Genomic DNA, 18569 nt, shown 5'->3' on the forward strand with positions numbered 1-18569 from the left:
CAAACCATAAAGTATTGGCAAACTAGAACCAAGATAGCACTTTTTTTGCCTTGCAAAAAATCTAAGGCTTGGCACAATGGATGGCACAGAGTGACAAAAATATTTTATGGCAACATTGTTTTCATCACAGTCAAACCCATCATCAAAATCATCCAAAACACCAAAAAATGGCAGTTCAATTTTTTTCTCTGTTGCTGATGGAGCAGCATAATCCTTGAAAACTTTACCAAAATTTCTGCCATTATCCGTTACTGTCTTGACTATTTTTTGTCTGGCATAAGCTAAAGTCTTCATTGATTGAGTTTAGATGGGAAGCACAAGCAGAAAAATCATGGGGTCAAATAAAACGTCTGCACACAATTGCAGCCGACTTCCTTACATAATCAAAGCCAAGCCAATGGGATGTAACACCTACGTAGCTTTTGTGATTTGTGCTCCAAATGTTAGCAGTGGTCTAAAGATAGTCGGCATCACGATATTGTTCAGTAAAGGATCTTTTCATTCTTATATACTTCGATTCAACAGACAAATATAGCACTTTTCGTGTCATCACGGTTGCATGTGAGGTCAATCCTTGTACCTGTTTTTTGAAGGCAGGTACTTTAACTGTGCTTAAAGGGAAAGTAGACTCAACTACAAAATTGACTGTCCTTTCATCAACTTCACTTTTACTCAGTTTTACCAGTCTCTTTTCGAGAAATTCTCCACTTGGGGTTCTTGCTCTTTCATGATTTGGCATTTTTTCAGAGCTATTTGTACTTGGAAACGGATACAAATCTTGCAGTTCCTCCTCTTCCAAGCTTTCTTCATTTCCTTCATCATCCGTATGGAGTCTTATCCTTTCAAATGACTGTTTTTCTGCTTCCTCCTTGTGATTGACAAATGCCTGATGCGAGCGAGGGTGGATACGCTACAAAAAAACCTACCCAATTCCAATTATAAGGATCATAACTATAATTTCCAAAAACTAATATGAGGTATTTCGTATTTGGATTAGATTATCATTCATCAGCAGGCCAGCGACTTCTTCAGGAATTATCAGCATTGATTAACATCAAAATTTGCCGCCCCAAAAATAGACAATTCGCAATTCTACATGAAATTCCTGTTCTTCATTTATAATAAGCCAAATATTTTGAAATTTATTGAATTTCTAGACGACTTTAGAGAAGTTCAAGATAAGAATGTACTAGGTACTTAAGTACCGATAAGCGCACGAAAAATGCATTTAAGTACGTAATTAAAGTATTCTTCAAAAAATTTCTTTAAGTATGTATTTAAGTCCTTGGAACTGTACTTAAGTAAGTACAGAAAAGAAAGAAAAGAAGAAATCAATTGATGAAAAATTTATATTATTGATTTCATTTATTTTCTGAGTGAAAGGAACTAAAGCTCTTGCTACTCCTTTTGTTTGAGAAGTATTATTTTGCCTTTTCATATAAATCTATTGCGCGGTTAGAGTTTCTGGAATTTCCCTTTCCTGAACCCAATGTTTCCTAACACTTCTAGCCCCCTCAGGGAAGGGGGCCAAGCATCTAATTGGTTATCAGAAGCTGATATTCCTATTGTTGTTTCTCCAATATCCAATGATGATAGCCTGAATGAAACCATGATTACTGTCTCTGAGCCACCAATCTCTGAAACTGACAAACTGCTAAATGAGGATTTTCAGACAGTAAGCAGAAAAAAGAAACGAAAAAAAACCTTCTATGAGTCCTCCTGAAATAATGGGACTCTCAAACCCAAATCCAGCTGTGGAGATAAAGGACAAATCCATTATCCTTTTTACTGCAACAGTAAAAGATCAATCTTTCTCTATCAAAAATATTACTAAGATTAGAATGAATCTTTTCAAAACTTTTAGATGCAGTTTCACTGTGAATTTGAACAGAGATGGTTCACTAATGGTTATGTTTCTAGACAAAAATGAAGCCTACAAAGCCCTTAGCCTAAATAAAATTGGCAATATCCCTGTTACACCTGAATGGTGGAAACCAACCCTGAAAAATTCTCAGAAAATAGTACTGTACAACATACCATTGGAACTGTCAAATGACGACTTGAAAGATGGCCTTATGAACAATAAGGGGAAATGCTGGAGGTTCTGGATGTTCATCGTATGGGCAAACAAGATTCTAAGGGAACAAGAAGTAGTAAGAGTGTCCTCTTTATCTGACCTGGTTGTTCCCAATTTGACTCGGTATTCCTTTTTGGTCAGCAAAAAGCTCATAAAATATACCAAGAAAAACCTCTTCAATGCTCAAAATGTTTTAAGCTTGGTCACTCATCTAAGTATTGTTCTTCTTCTGTGCCAGGGTGCCCTAATTGTCTGGTAATCACTCCTTGTCTACAGAAAGTAGATGCACTGAAGTGCCTAAATGTACAAACTGTGATGGTAGACATCAATCAACAGATCACAATTCATGTCCTAAATATGTTCAACGAGCTAAAGTGTTAAAGATTGCTCTTCAAGAAAATGTTCCTTTCCCAATAGCTGCAATGGAGCTGGCCAAGCGGTCCAAAGTACCATCAGGTCCAAGAGCTAATGAGGCCAAAGAAGGGAATTTAGCCCTTCCTCAAAAACCCTGGCTACAGGTCCACAAGAACCACCCAAATCAGGCACTCATACCTCCTACTGAGACTTCTTACCCTCCATTGGCCAAGGAGCATCCCAAGGTGGCTGAAGCTAGTCCATCCCTCAACAATCCTAAAACTAATCCTAAATCTTGGTCTGAAAGAGTGGCAGCTTTTTCTAATATTTCTACTCAAGCCATCAAACAGTTCGTGGTAACAAACTGTAGTAAGGAGCGATCCGGCTCAATAGTAACCAAAACTCTAAAAAATTGAATTTTGATATAAATAGCTAGGCCTACATCAAAAGAATCGCATTTTAATGTTGATTTTAAATATATAAGTTTCATCAAGTTTAGTCTTAGCCATCAAAAGTTACGAGCCTGAGAAAATTTGCCTGATTTAGGAAAATAGGGGGAAACACCCCCTAAAAGTCGTAGGATCTTAACGAAAATGACACCAACAGATTCAGCGTATCAGAAAACCCTACTGTAGAAGTTTCAAGCTCCTACCTACAAAAATGTGGAATTTTGCATTTTTTGCCAGAAGACAAATCACGGGTGCGTGTTTATTTGTTTGTTTTTTTTTTCCCAGGGGTCATCGTATCGACCAAGTGGTCCTAGAATGTCGCAAGAGGGCTCATTCTAACGGAAATGAAAAGTTCTAGTGCCCTTTTTAAGTGACCAAAAAAATTGGAGGGCATCTAGGCCCCCTCCCACGCTCATTTTTTTCCCAAAGTCAACGGATCAAAATTTTGAGATAGCCATTTTGTTTGGCATAGTCGAAAATCTTAATAACTATGTTTTTGGGGATGACTTACTCCCCCACAGTCCCTGGGGGAGGGGTTGCAAGTTACAAACTTCAACCAGTGTTTACACATAATAATGGTTATTGGGAAGTGTACAGACGTTTTTAGGGGGATTTTTTTTGGTTTTGGGGGTAGGGTTGAGGGAGGGGGCTATGTGGGAGGATCTTTCCTTGGAGAAATATGCCATGGGGGAAAAAATTCAATGAAAAGGGCGCAGGATTTTCTAGCATTACTATAAAAAAAAACAATGAAAAAATAAACATGAAAATGTTTTTTCAAATGAAAGTAAGGAATAGCATTGAAATTTAAAACAAACAGAGATTATTACGCATATGAAGGGTTCTAAAAATACTTTAGCATAAAGAGCGAGGTATTTAGGAGGAGATAAATACCTCGCTCTTTATGCTAAAATATTTTTAGTGATTTCAACTATTTATTCTACGGCCTATTTGATTCAGGGGTCATTCTTAAAGAATTGGAACAAAATTTACGATTTAGTGTAAAGAGCGAGGTATCAACGAGGGTACAAACCCCCTCGTACACATAATAAAAATATAAGAATATAAAAGTTTGTTACGTAAGTTAATTCTTAAGTTACGTATATTTTTTACTAATAAAAACGTTCGTTGAATATTAAAAGTTCTAGTAGCCTTTTTAAGTAACCGAAAAATTGGAGGGCAGCTAGGCCTCCTTCCCCACCCCTTATTTCTCAAAATCGTCTGATCAAAACTAAGAGAAAGCCATTTAGCCAAAAAAAAATTAATATACTAATTTCATTTCAATAATTCATGTGCGGAGAGCCAAAATCAAACATGCATTAATTCAAAAACGTTCAGAAATTAAATAAAAAAAACTAGTTTTTTTTATCTGAAAGTAAGAAGCGACATTAAAACTTAAAACGAACAGAAATTACTCCGTATATGAAATGGGTTGTCCCCTCCGCAGTCCCACGCTCTTTACGCTAAAGTTTTTAGTTGTTTTAAAAAGTAGAATTGTGGCAAAGAGTCAAACTTTAGCGTAAAGAGCGTGGGACTGCGGAGGGGACAACCCATTTCATATACGGAGTAATTTCTGTTCGTTTTAAGTTTTAATGTCGCTCCTTACTTTCAGTTAAAAAAACTAGTTTTTTTTTATTTAATAACTATGAAAGATAGAGTTGGACCTCATATTACTAATTTAATTAAATATGTTGCATCAGTGGACCTAATATTACAATCAAATATGGCTAAAGATAAAAAAGCCAGTATAACAAAAGAAATTGCAGAACACTACTTTTCCAATTCTATTTTCAATGAAATAGGAACAGAATTATCATCCATTCTCTCAAAATATCATGCATGTCACCTATTCAACCCTTCCTATGTTAACTAAGCTGCAGATCCTACAATGGAAGTGCGTCTCTTTAAATTCAAAGAAACTTGCTGATCTCATCCAATGTGCAAATGATAAGAGAATTGGAATTATTTGTCTACAAGAGACTAATCTTCATCAGTACAAGAAAATCAAAATGCCTGGGTACAAGTGCTACAGGAAGGATAGATCAACTAACAGAAAGGGAGGGGGTGTGGCAATTTTTGTTCATGTTTCAATCCAACACTCCGCTAAACCCTTAACTATCTACAGGGATGAAATAGATGTTGTAGGCATATTAATTACCTTAGCCAATGGTAACCATCTTGCCATAAAATCCTTTTATAATCCATGTGGGAGTAAGGACATCCGAAGTATCTTGGAAACAGAATTATCAGGTAATAATACCTTTATTTTTGGTGATTTTAATGCCCACAGTCCTCTCTGGGAACAATCAGCAGGTAGCAACAAAGCAGGAACAGGAATAGAGTATATATTGTCCAATTTTCCTGACACCTTGATTTTCACTCCATTTGACTTTCAGACCAGGTATAATATTTCTTCTAACTCTTTCTCAACTATAGATTTGCTTCTAGGTCCTTCTTCATATTATGATTTAGTTCAGATGGTAAAGGTGTCGTCTCTTCAATCTGATCATTGTGCAATTCTTACATCATTTCAAGATCTATGCTACACTCCCAAACCCTACGTCCCTACATTTATCAACTCCAAAGGTAATTGGTCCCTTTTTCGTGAGATATTAAATGAAGTTGATTTTTCCTTTGTTTCTCCTAATTATGATATTAATGCCATTGAGTCTAATTTGAGATCAATCCTGCTGGAGTCAGCTAAATCGGCAATTCCAATGACTAGGGTACGTTTTTACAATGGCTCCAAAAGACCCAAGAATTGGTGGAATGATGAGTGTAGGGTTGCAGTTCTGGCAAAAAGAAAGACTCGTAAAATGTTTCAAAAGCACCCATCTCAGTCAACAGCAATCTTTTATATGCAGTCATGTGCTAAGGTGAACCTAATTTGTAGGAGAGCTAAACAGAGTACATGGCTGAATTTCAGCTCAAGTATCAGTTTTAGAACCCTAATTTCAAAGGTCCATAATTTCATTAGCCAACTAAATAGTGGAAAGCAGCCTAATGATGACCGTAGATATGATATCATTCAGGATGGATATCCAATTGTATCAGATAAAAAGAAGGCAGATCTGTTTACCAATGTTTTTAAAAACGATTGCTCAGATTTTCATCCCAGCCGACCTCCTTTTTGTAATCTCCCTCTTACCTGTTCTTATAAGGGTACTCTGATGAAACCTTTTTCCCAAGATGAATTTTGTGTAGCACTTAATTCTCTTAACATCAAGTCTTCCCCAGGTTATGATGGTATTTATATGAAGTGGATTCTTGAGTCCCCAAAGGTGTTTCATACAGCCCTCTTAAGTCTTTATAATCTTTTTTGGTCAAGTCAGAAGTTCCCAGATGCCTGGAAGATTGCTCAGGTATTCCGAGCTTTAAAACCTTCTTATTCATCTAATGATCTCAAGTCTTACCATCCTATATCAGTATTACCTTCCTTTAGTAAAGTTCTGGAAAGGCTTGTCTTATCAAGAATTGAGTGGTTTTCTGAAGTCAACAGCCTCTTTCCTAGTGAACAAACAGGTTTCAGAAAAGGACATAGCTCTTTAGATAACATTACCCGGCTAGAAATTGAAGTTTGTAACTCTCTCAAAAAAAGACATGTCACAATGGCTGTTCTGTTTGACTGGTCGAATGCCTATGGAAATGTAGTCCACAATAAATTATAGGAAATCCTAATAAATCTTGACTTCCTGTATCCTTTTATAAGTTTTATAAAGTCTTTTCTAACTGATAGATATTTTACGTTCAAGTAAATCAGTCTAGAAGTGAGCAATGCCCTATTACGAGAGGACTTCCTCAAGGTGCAATATTGAGTCCTCTTCTATTCAACTTGTATGTTTCTGAATTTCAAGTATATCATGCATCATTTGGCCTTTATGCAGATGATTTGATCATTTGGAAGTCAGGAAGGGATATTAGCCTTCTTCAAAGCCTTATTCAACAGGATATAAGTCTAGTCCAGAGATTCTCTTTAGCATTTGGCTTCCCAATATCAATCAGTAAAACTAAAGCCATTATATTTACTAATGGTACTCTAGATCCTCCTAAAAAACTGACAATTTTCTCAAGGGAGATCCCATATTGCAATTTAGTGAAGTTACTTGGTTTATTAATGGATTCTAAAATGCAGTGGCATGAACATATTAATTCTTTGAAATCTCTGATTATTCAGAGACTTTGTATTCTAAAAAGACTTGCTGGAAGTAAGTGGGGATGTCACCCAAAAATTATTTTGGATTTTTACAAATTATATATTCGTTCAAATATAGAATATGGGATTCAAATATTTTCAGCTCGTCCCCCATCCTCATTCAAAATCCTTGAATCTTTACAAAATTCTGCTATTCGAATAGCTTTGGGTGTGCATAAGCATACTCCTCTGTCAAAGTTAAGAACACTGTCGTGATTGGTGTCTTTAAGTGAAAGAGCATCTAGTCTAAGGATAAAGTATTTCTCGCAAATCCAGGCTTATGGAGCCAAGCATGCTGTATATGCACATACCTTTGCTGAGAAGTCAGCCTGTCCCAATGCCCATTCATCATGGAATCAGTTTCAACTGGAGGTCCCAAACTGGAATCAACATTCGCTTTATGCATATCCCTTTACTGAGTCCCCCCCATGGGAAATGAGTCCTCCAAGCTGTCAAGTAGATCTTATCTCTATTAGTAAAGATTTGATTCCTAATTATGAGATCCAGACTATTTTGGCTAAACACATCTCAAAGGCTTACCCCAACTATAGAAAAATATATACAGATGGATCCGTCCAGAGGGAAAGAGCTGGAGCAGGAGCATGTATCCCATCCCTGAATTTGAATATTTATTCTCCTCTCCCATTGGGATCTTCTATCTTGTCTGCTGAATTATGTGCTATCCGCCTGGCCTTGGATGCTCTTATAAATTATAACATTGAATCTGAAAATATACTCTGTCTCTCCGACTCTAAATCAGCATTACTACTGATCCAAAATATTAATAGAATTGCTAATGACAAAGATTTATATAATATTAGAAGACAGCTTCTTAATCTTAAGATCAAGGAAAATGAAGTTTATTTTCAACATGTTCCTAGTCATAAAGGTACAAAATATCATGATATGGCTGATTCTCTAGCAGCAAAGGCTTCCATGTTATCTCCTAGTCCTTCCTCTGACCTCAATTCACGAGATATTATCAGGCAAAGATCCAAAGTTAATCACAGTACATAAAAGTTATCTCCATTTCATACAAGATTAAATACAGTGCTATATTACCGGCTGAAATCAGGTGCCCTACTTCTAAATAGCTTGTTATTTAATTGGAAGCTACATCATTCCCCTTTATGCCGAATCTGCTTTTCAACAGAGGAAACAATCCAGCATATTTTATTTGATTGCTAGGCTCAGAGTGAGGAGACTGTTGCTCTTAAGCGTTTCTGCTCCTTGGCTAAGATTCCAAATACTTATACAGCTATCCTGGATTCTAACCTGCCATGGGAAATTAATCGTAAGATATTTAAGGCAGCAATTTATACCTTAAAGAAGAGAAATATTGTTTAATAAAGATTAAAGCTTGAAGAAGTCAATCTTTAAAGGGACGCGATTTATCCATAGTTTTTGATTGTGCAGAAGAGAGCGGGAATGAGTAGGAAGAGCCGTATTGGTACCGGCCGGCCTAGTGCCTTAAACTGCTGGGGACAGGTAGCTCAGGTGCTCGCACTTCCCACAATCAATAACAGTGTATTATTGTTCATAATCGTATATATTCATTGTTCGCAGACTGGAGGAGAATAGCGCTTCCAGTAGCTAGTTTTTTTTTCTGAAGAAGAAGTCAAAGAGGTGAAAGGACTTATTGTTAGTCCATATACCCCCCTACAATTTTTGGAACTGGAACTGGAGTAAGTAATTAAGTGCATTTCATTAACTACCGACCCCAAACACTGGAACTGTCTGGGTTTTTTCTTTTCTGAAAAACCGTGTTGTTTCCTTTACGCTGAAAAATAGTATCTTTAGTTCGGCAGAAAAGTATAAATTGCAGAAACGAGAGTAGGCTAAGGCATCAAAGCTAGCAATTGTCACTGATCAACAGTAATACATACTTCAAAAGCTTAAAGGTATGGATTTAAAAGTTTTGATTTAATATAGGCAAATGTATACAAGATTCTCTAACTGACAAGTTTGACACTCCACTCAATTCCTTTTTTATGCTCTTTCAAAATGTAAAATCAAATCACTCTCTTTTGCACCTAGTATAATCACTCTCATATAACCAAAGAAATCTACAAAAACAAAAGAAAGCAATGTAGTTCCTACTTTATTTTAGGCTTGTGCTCAATATTTCAGTTAGCCTAGGCTAGCCCACTCAGATTATCATTTTTCACTCAATTAATATATATTTTGAGAATTATTTCAAATAATATTATGATAAATTACACACCCAATTATACATGAAGATAAATTCCAGACTTGGAAGATTGTTGGTTTGATATAGCCTAGTATCTACAATGTGCTATAGCCTAGTATATGACTAAAGTTGTGTAACAGATAAGCACAGTATCAGGGCTATGTCAGGTAATCAGGAAAGGAGTTTCATTTAGACATAAATTGATTATTAGGAGCCTAGACAGTGAATTTATAGCAGTTCAAATAGCCTAACTGACTTACCAATAAAGTGAACATAACACTACATGCCTTTTTTATGTTCTTTAAAAATATAATAATTCCTTCTACCATAAATCCAAATTTTTAGCACCTTTTAACCTAACCTTATTATAAATAATTTTAGCACTGAGAAAATATAGCTTTACTTTTTTCAAAAAGATAACACTAAGAAAATATATTAGCAATAATATGAGCAAAAAATATGAGTAATAACTCATGATTTTATTTCAAATTTGTCATTTTCAAGAACTCAAAAAATGCTTAAATTTGAATTTGTGGTAGAAGAATGATTGTATTTGTAAAGAGCACAGAAAAAGCATCAAGTTTGGTATGCTCACTTTATAGATAAGTCAGTTATATGTACTGTCAAAATTTTCTGAAAATTTTTCATTTTTAAGAGCTCAAAAAGTGCTTAAATTTCAATTTACAGTAGAAGCAATTATTATACTCATAAAGAACATAAAAAAAAGGCATGGAGTGGTATATTCACTTTTTTGGTAAGTCAGTTATATTAACTGTCATAATTTTACTGCTTAGGCTAATGTGTTCACCTTGTCCCTGCAATGTTGGGACCCAGCTGAATACCCACCCCTGCTTGCTGCCTGTGGTTATTGCATAGTGCTTATTTATTGCTTGCTTTTCATAGTGCTTATTTATTGCTTGCTTTTGCTTATTGCTTTATTTTATAGGTGATTGGGTTTCTAATTAAACATTAAATAGAAGAATTGTTCATGGTGTCAGAACAATGGACCCATCTACACCCTCTCCATTCATCGACTGGAACCAGCCTAACTTGAAAGATGCCTGGACAAGGTTCTCCAAGCATGTGGAGTTAATGTTCAGTGGCCCCTTGAATGGAAAATCTAATGCAGTGAAGTGCTCCTACCTCCTCATATGGGTAGAAGAGAAGGGCAGAGACATTTTTAGTACCTTTGTTGTTCTGGATGCCAGTGAAAACAATCCAACTGAGTACCTAAGACGGTTCAAAAGCCATGTTGAGCCCTCTTCCAATCCCATCTTCAAACACTTCAAGTTCCACAAGCGGAACCAGAAAGAGTTTGAAACCATTGAACAGTACATTACTGATCTCAAGCTAGTTGCACAGAATTGCAGCTACAGCCAGCAAGATGAGATGGTGAGAGATCAACTCATTTTTGGGCTGAAGAATGATAGGCTCAGAGAAAGACTTCTTGCTGAAGGTGGGAGCCTAACTTTGGACAGAGCTGTCCTGATATGCAGAACATTCCAGGAAACCAAAGCACAACTACAAACCATGCATGATGAAGCAAAGCAGACTATCAAACAGGAAGTTGATGTAGTTAGTTGGAGAGTAACTGATAGCAGAGCAAACAAAGATTGCTATTTCTGTGGTGGTCCATACAGTAATGAACACAGATGCCCTGCAAAAGGAAAAAATGTTTGAAATGTGGTAGATTACACCCCTTTGCCCGTGCATGTAGGAGCAAATCAGTCCATAATATTCAGCATGATTGCCTGATGGTTGTTGAAGACTGTGCGGCAACGTCAGAATTTTTCATAGACTCCATAGACAGTGCTGCTGAGAGTAGCACGATTGCTACCATCAGACTAGTTGAACAAAACACTCATGTGAACTTCAAAATCAACACTGGCTCTGAAGTCAATGTGCTACTGTCACAAATCTATAGCATGCTAAACCCACAGCCATCTATGCTTAACACCTCTGATATACTTACTTCCTATTGTGATGGCAAACTCAAAGTACTAGGAACCTGTAACCTGAAACTCCAAAGAAAAGACAACCAAGATTCAGAGGTCCACAAATTCTACATCATCAGTACCGCTAAACAACCTCTCTTGTGCAAGAACTCAAGCGTCTCACTCAGCCTGATTAAATTCTTGAATGAGGTTACCAAGAAGCCAGATCAAACTGTTGACAGAATCCTTTCTGAGTATGAGGACATCTTCCAAGGGATTGGAAAACTAGAAGGTAAATGCCACATTTACTTGAAGGAGAATTGTCAGCCTACAGTACAGCCACCAAAAAGGATCCCTATATCCATGCAGGATCAATTCAAAGCAGAGCTTAGCCGTCCTGAAACCCTTGGCGTTATCAAGAAAGTATCAAAACCGATGGAATGGGTTAATTCAATAGTCATTGTTGAGAAGCCTGAAGGAAGTCTCCGTTTGTGCCTGGATCCTAGAAACCTGAACAAATGCATCAAGAGACCACACCACCCAATACCAACATTCGATGATGTTGCCACAAAAGGCACCAATTTCAAGAAATTCTCTAAGCTTGATGCACGCCATGGCTATTGGAGCATGGAACTCGACAATGAGTCAGCTAATCTAACTGCCTTTAACACAGCATTTGGAAGGTTTCACTTCCAGCGATATCCCTTTGGTCTGAATTGCGCCCAGGACGACTTCCAAAGAAAGATGAAGAAATATTTGCTGAGCTTATCAAGACGGCAGGTCTGGGCCTCCTTATCAATGACATTGTTGTCCATGGAGCAACAGACGGGGAGCATGACAGCAACCTGGAGAAAGCTTTACAAGTCGCACGTGAAAAAGGTGTTCGTTTCAACAGAGAAAAATGCATCTTTGGCAAGACAGAAATTCCATACTTTGGGCACATATTGACCTCGGAAGGTATCAAACCAAACCCAAATAAAATTCTTGTCATTCGCCAAATGCCCAAGCCTAAGGGACCTGAAGAGATACAATCGCTGCTGGGTATGGTCAACTACCTTGGCAAATATATCCTGAATCTGTCAACATTGAACCACCCACTCAGAACTCTTTTAAAAGAGCACAGAACTGACTGCAGTTTCCAGTGGACCTCAGAGCATGACAAAGCGTTCGCCAATGTCAAGAACAGCATTTGCGAAAATCTAAAATACTTCAACCCGACTTCTGAGGATGTTGTACTGAAAGTTGATGCATTGCAGCATGGCCTTGGAGCTACATTAACGTGTGACAGTGGAATCTGTGCCTTTGTATCAAGATCGCTTTCATCAGCCAAGCAAAAATACTCACAGATTGAAAAAGAAGCACAGGCCATTGCCTTTGCATGCAAGCATTTCCACCAATGTGTGTGTGGACGGCCAGTCAAGGTTCTCTCCAATCACAAACCACTCGAATCCATCCTATCTCAAGGCATTTCAGTTGCGCCTCCATGACTGCAACGTCTGATTCTACAGATCCAGCCGGACAACTTGTCAGTTGAACACGTGCCCAGAACAAGCATCCCTGTGGCCGATGTTCTTCTATGCCTCCCACTCCCTGAGATGGACGCAGAATTCGAACGAGAGACAGAAGTCTTTGTTCACACCCTATTCAAGAACGTACTGATGAGTGACAGTTGACTGTTGTGCATTAAATCATCAACCAAATCCGACCCCAAACTATCCTCTCTAACCAGCACCATCATCACTGGATGGCCAGAAACCAGGTCCAGCTGTTCTGAGAAAATTCAGAAATACTGGAACACTCATCATGAGCTATTGATAGTCAACGGTATTGTTCTGAAAGGAGAAAAAATCGTCATCCCGGTGACAATGCGCAGAGAGATCCTGCAACAACTACACCACTCACACATGGGAATGGAGAAAACAAAACAACGGGTCAGATCAATTGTCTACTGGCCTGGTATCAACAGAAACATTGAAGAAATGATCAGCCAATGTATCACTTGTGGCCGCTTACAAATGCAACCATGGAAGCACCCTCTGATCAACACAGAGCTACCTGAATACCCCTGGGAACGTATCAGAGCTGACATTTTCTTGTTCAGGGAGGAGGAACATCTGATCATAGTCGATTACTATAGCCGCTATTTTGAAGTGGACCAACTCACCAGCATGACCTCAAAAGCAGTCTTCCAAAAGATGAAGCCACATTTCACACGTTTCAGCATTCCCAGAATGTTAATGACTGACAATGGCCCACAGTTTTCTTCAGCCGAGTTCAGTACATTTGCAAAAGAGTGGGGAATCAAACACATCACTTCCAGCCCCCACCATCCGCAATCTAATGGTTTAGTAGAAAAAACTGTGCAAACAGCAAAACGGATTTCTGAAAAACCCTACCAGAGTGGAACTGAGCCATACCTTGCATTCCTTGAATATCAGAACACACCTGTTGATAACCTGGCATCCCCTGCTCAACTACTTATGAGCAGACAGTTGAGGTCCATGCTGCCAGCTCATCCCAAGCTGTACAAACCAAAACTTGTCCCATCAGTACAGTTCAAGGAAGCTAGATACTACCATCAAAACCTGCAAAAAAAGTATTTCGATCGTGGAACAGAAGATACGTGCAGCCTACAACTTCGGCAACCTGTTTGGATCAAGGTGGTTCCAGGAAAAGAATGGGAACCAGGAGGAGTCCTGTCAGCAGCTGATGCCCCCAGATCATACCACGTCGAAACAGAAGCTGGGGACATATACCGTAGAAATGCGAAAGATAGTGTCCCATGCTCTGAACCTGTTTCGGGAAACCACCAAAGGATGGATCTACCCAATAGTCGAGAGCCAGCGGGATCGATGTCACCTACAACTCTCCCGCCTCAGGGGAATGTACGAAGCTCACCAGCTTCGAGATCTGCAAACCCTGGCGTTGGTAAAAAGCTCTCCAAAGCTAGCAGCCCACCAGCTACTGAATCCGAACTCCTGCCGAGTGTCCGCCATGTGCCCCAGACACTTGGAACAGAACGCCCTGCTGAATCTCCTCGCAGATCTGCGCGCGATCGCAAGGCCCCTCAGAAGTTCCGTAACTACGAGCTCAACTTGTGAAGAAGGGAGATGCAATGTTGGGACCCAGCTAAATACCCACCCCTGCTTGCTGCCTGTGGTTATTGCATAGTGCTTATTTATTGCTTGCTTTTCATAGTGCTTATTTATTGCTTGCTTTTGCTTATTGCTTTATTTTATAGGTGCTTGGGTTTCCAATTAAACATTAAATAGAAGAATTGTTCAGTCCCTAGCCTATGTTGGTTAGGCCTACCAAATCTTGTAGGCTGGGCCTAGGTTATGTATTTACCTATATATGCTATATATTTAAGGCTAGTGTATAATCATTAACAGAGTTGTTAAACAGAGAAGGGTGAGCCTTAACAGAGGGTAGACCACCTCTTCAGACTTTTTCACTTTCAGATGAAACCCAAAAAAGAGTCTTAAGTACCCCAGCCTAATATAATTTTTTATCCATAGAGATATTAATCTAGGCACTTTAGCCAACTGCATAGCATAACTTAACATTAAAGTACAGTAGCTAAGCTCTACTTATAAACTTGAAATTGGATTAAAAAACAGCATAGTATTTGGCTCCCCATAGTTCATTAACAAATTCATTTGTTTGTTTGTTAAGTGCTTTTCGTAAATAAATTAATCATTCACATCACAAAATACATCCTAGCCCCCCTTCTAGTCAGGGTTCCCCCCATAGTCAGTTCCTAAAGTGCTAAAAATAGCCAAATTTGTGTGCTACACAACAATTTTTGGTGTTACAGTCAAAGAAATGACTGTTGACTGTATTGCATGTTATGGCTTATGTTGCAACATATAAATGGTCTATTTAAATGAACTCGGATTAGTTTTAGGTCAATTTTTAAATATTTTTATGTCTGGTTTTTTCAAACTTATTGCCAATCTTTTGAAATTAACATGGTAAAACAGGCAGTCTTGTGATACCAAACTTATGCCAATCTTAAAACAAATACAGGAAAAAGTCAGTCTGTTCTTTTTGTTAATTCCTCTGCCATTTTTTCAAATTCCTCACTATTTTGACCAAGACAAAAAGAAAAATTGTAGCACAAGAGTGCTGCTATTTGGTCATTCAATGTGGCACATGCTACAGTGCCACACATGATGAAATAATTCTAAAATAGTACTTTTGTGCTACAAGTGGCCATCCTGCTTCTAATGGCACCATGTATAGCCCTAAGCTAAGTCTATATGTAAAATTAACTGATTTCTCACCATCTTATGTACTTTTTTTCTCTCTTCATTTTCCAAAAATCAGCAGTTCAGAATACAAAATACAGCCATTTTGAAAAACAAACCTACAAAATAAGCAAATTTTATTATTTAATCTGGAGCTCCCTCAGACCACAGCTATGTATATTAAAAATTGGAAAAAAGTCAAGAACTCAATTTTTAATTACAATGACTTGTGTGCGTGGTTTTGGTGGTAATTGGCACCAAATTAAAAAAAAGAAATATGTGTTACAAAAAAACAGCAAACACAGTTAAAAGCATATAAGAAGATGGCTTTCCTTTGAAGGTCCAGTATCCTTTGAGAATCATGAGATTGTTAATATTTGAATTTCTTATGGATAAAAAGTGGTGTTAAAATCAACCAAATAGTTTTGCTTATTTATTTTCCTCCTTCAATAAAATGCACTACTATTTTAGAAATCAGTTCACCTGAAATTATTATCTGACATCATGTCTCATTTTTGAAGCATTAGAATGTTGTTCAGCTTGCATCATTTGTTTATTTGAGTGCTCACTCCCAAGGCTTAGTGATTAAAATAGTAGTTGTGATTAAAATTTTTCAAATGCAACAGAATGCCATATACTTGGGCCACCCACTAATTAAAGACTAAGAGCAATTGCAATTACAGTTTGAATGTGTTATTTACACTTTCAGGAAGTTATCCAGGTCTTTTTTTTTTTAGTAATTATGGCAAATGCTGATTTCTCAAATGGTCAAAACCTACAGATACACCACTAATGCTACTGCTAACTACTCACTACAGCACTCAGCTGTCTGAGTCCCACACAGCAGTGGATACTCTTGCTCTATCCCAATCTATTCAAAGTTTCTACCTTTGCTCAACCCCTTGAAGTTCCAATTTCCTTCAAATCAGTTCTTATGGCCTCTTTCCATCCTATTCAAGGACCACTTGTTTTTGCTTGGCCCAGATGGATAGCCAAAAAAGATAACCTTTGGCAATCTGACATCCTTTGTGCATAAAATTTGACCTAGTCATTTTAGCTTTTCTTTCACTATAGCACAAGAAAGTGTGATCAAGCCATTTTTTGTACAGTTTATTTTTTAATATATGGTCAATCAAACAAGAGCCCAAAAATATCATTAGACAATTCCTTCAGATAATGTTTACCAAATTTTATCTAGCCTTTTAAAACCTGATATTTCAGAGCCATACCTGTCTAATGTTTTCTTGGAGACTTATCTTTTTATTGTTCCAAACTATTTTCAGTTGCAAAAAAGCACCCACCACCTCAAATCTACTTTTTGTATACCCACCACATTTATCATCTTAACAATAATACTACACAGTTAAATGAAGCTATCCACTTAATTAGTTTTATCATTACTTAACATCATGTCTTTACCCTTATTTATTCCTAGTTTAAACAATTCAGTCATCTTAATATTAATTTTCCAGCCTATTTTTGCACCTTAAAGTCTCAAAAACTCATAAATTATTTATTTACCAACATTTTTATTTAGGACACTGAAATCATATACATAGGAAAGTTAGGAAATTAGTTGAAGTTGAAAATAGTTTTCTGGAGCAATTAATTTGACTGGATGAATTAAGAAGGATGTAGTTTGTCACCTAGGCTATTTTATTTGTTTATTAATGAAGTAGAGGATTACTTTAGGAACACTTGATTACTGTAGCACCTGTTGTGGAATTATCAGATAAATGTTTGTTTGCCCTTCTTTTTGCTGATGACATTGTACTGGTTGCAAAAAGCAGCACTGAATTGCAAAGAATTTTAGATTTGATTCATGAGTATTTAGCAATGAAGAAGGAAATATTCTATAGGAGGCTCATCACCACCTTATCTTGCCACACATGCAACTTATTTTTTATTAATAAAGTAGAGGATTACTGTAGGAATACTGGATTACTGTAGCACCTGCTTTGGAATTACCAGATAAATGTTTGTTTGCCCTTCTTTTTGCTGATGACATTGTACTGGTTGCAAAAAGCAGCACTGAATTGCAAAGTATTTTAGATTTGATTCATGAGTATTTAGCAATGAAGAAGGAAATATTCTATAGGAGGCTCATCACCACCTTATCTTGCCACACATGCAACTTAAGGTCATATTAAATGCTGATAAGTTGGCTGTAGTAGCCTTTGAAAAAAAGGTGAATTATAGCTAAAATTTAATGTGAATGGCAATAAATTAAAAACTTCAAATTAGTTGTCATACCCAGGGTGTGAGGGTTCATCAAATTGAAGATGGGTAGTAGTTTAAGAAATATTGGCCTAAGTGACATTAAGTGAATGAAGAAGATTTTCAGTAGTAAGTTAAGACCAGTGTTTAGTTGTGGATGTGTTTTGGGGATTAAATAAACAAAACAAGATTTTTTAAATGAAAGTAAGGAGTAACATCAAAACTTAAAAGAACAGAAATTACTCCATATATGAAAGCGGCTTTTCCTCCTCAACGCCCCACTCTTTACACTAAAGTTTCTTACTGTTTTAAAAAGTAGAGTTAAGAGAAAGGGTCAAACTTTACCGTAAAGAGCGGGGTGTTGAGGAGAAAAAGCCCCTTTCATATATGGAGTAATTTCTGTTCATTTTAAGTTTTAATGTTGCTCCTTACTTTCATTTAAATTAAAATTTGTTTTTTTTTTTATTTAATTTCTGGACGTTTTTGAATTAATGCATGTTTTGATCTTGGCTCTCTGCACATAAATAATTAAAAAGAAATTTGCATATTAATTGATTGCAATTAATCAGAAGATTTTGCGAAAAAAGAAGCGAGGGAGAAGGCGTAGTTGCCCTCCAATTTTTTGCAAACATTTTCATTGGTAAAAAACCTATGTAACTTACAAATTAATTTACGTAACAAACTTCTATATTTGTATGTTTTTCTTCCATGTATGAGGGGGTTCAACAATCGTCAATACCTTGCTTTTTACCCTGAAGCTTAAATGTTGTCCCAATTCCTTAAGAATGAGCTCTTTATCACAAAGGCTGTAGAATAAATAGTTGAAATTACTAAAAATACTTTAGCATAAAGAGTGAGGTGTAACAAGGAGGCTCATATGCGTAATAATTTTTGTTCGTTTTAAGTTT

General features: G+C 37.1%; 1 protein-coding gene across 2 annotated transcripts in view; it reads left to right on the plus strand.

Moving 5' to 3' along the window:
• Positions 1-8796: 8796 nt before the first annotated feature.
• Positions 8797-18569, plus strand: part of LOC136032326 (nitric oxide synthase-interacting protein homolog) — a 48425-nt gene continuing 38652 nt past the window's right edge. For both annotated transcript variants that reach the window (XM_065712636.1, XM_065712637.1), the window contains exon 1: positions 8797-8970. The gene's annotated coding sequence lies outside the window, so the exon portion shown is untranslated. The remainder of the gene's footprint in view (positions 8971-18569) is intronic.

This window comes from Artemia franciscana, chromosome 10 (assembly GCF_032884065.1).
Source record: "Artemia franciscana chromosome 10, ASM3288406v1, whole genome shotgun sequence".
Lineage (NCBI taxonomy): Eukaryota > Metazoa > Arthropoda > Branchiopoda > Anostraca > Artemiidae > Artemia > Artemia franciscana.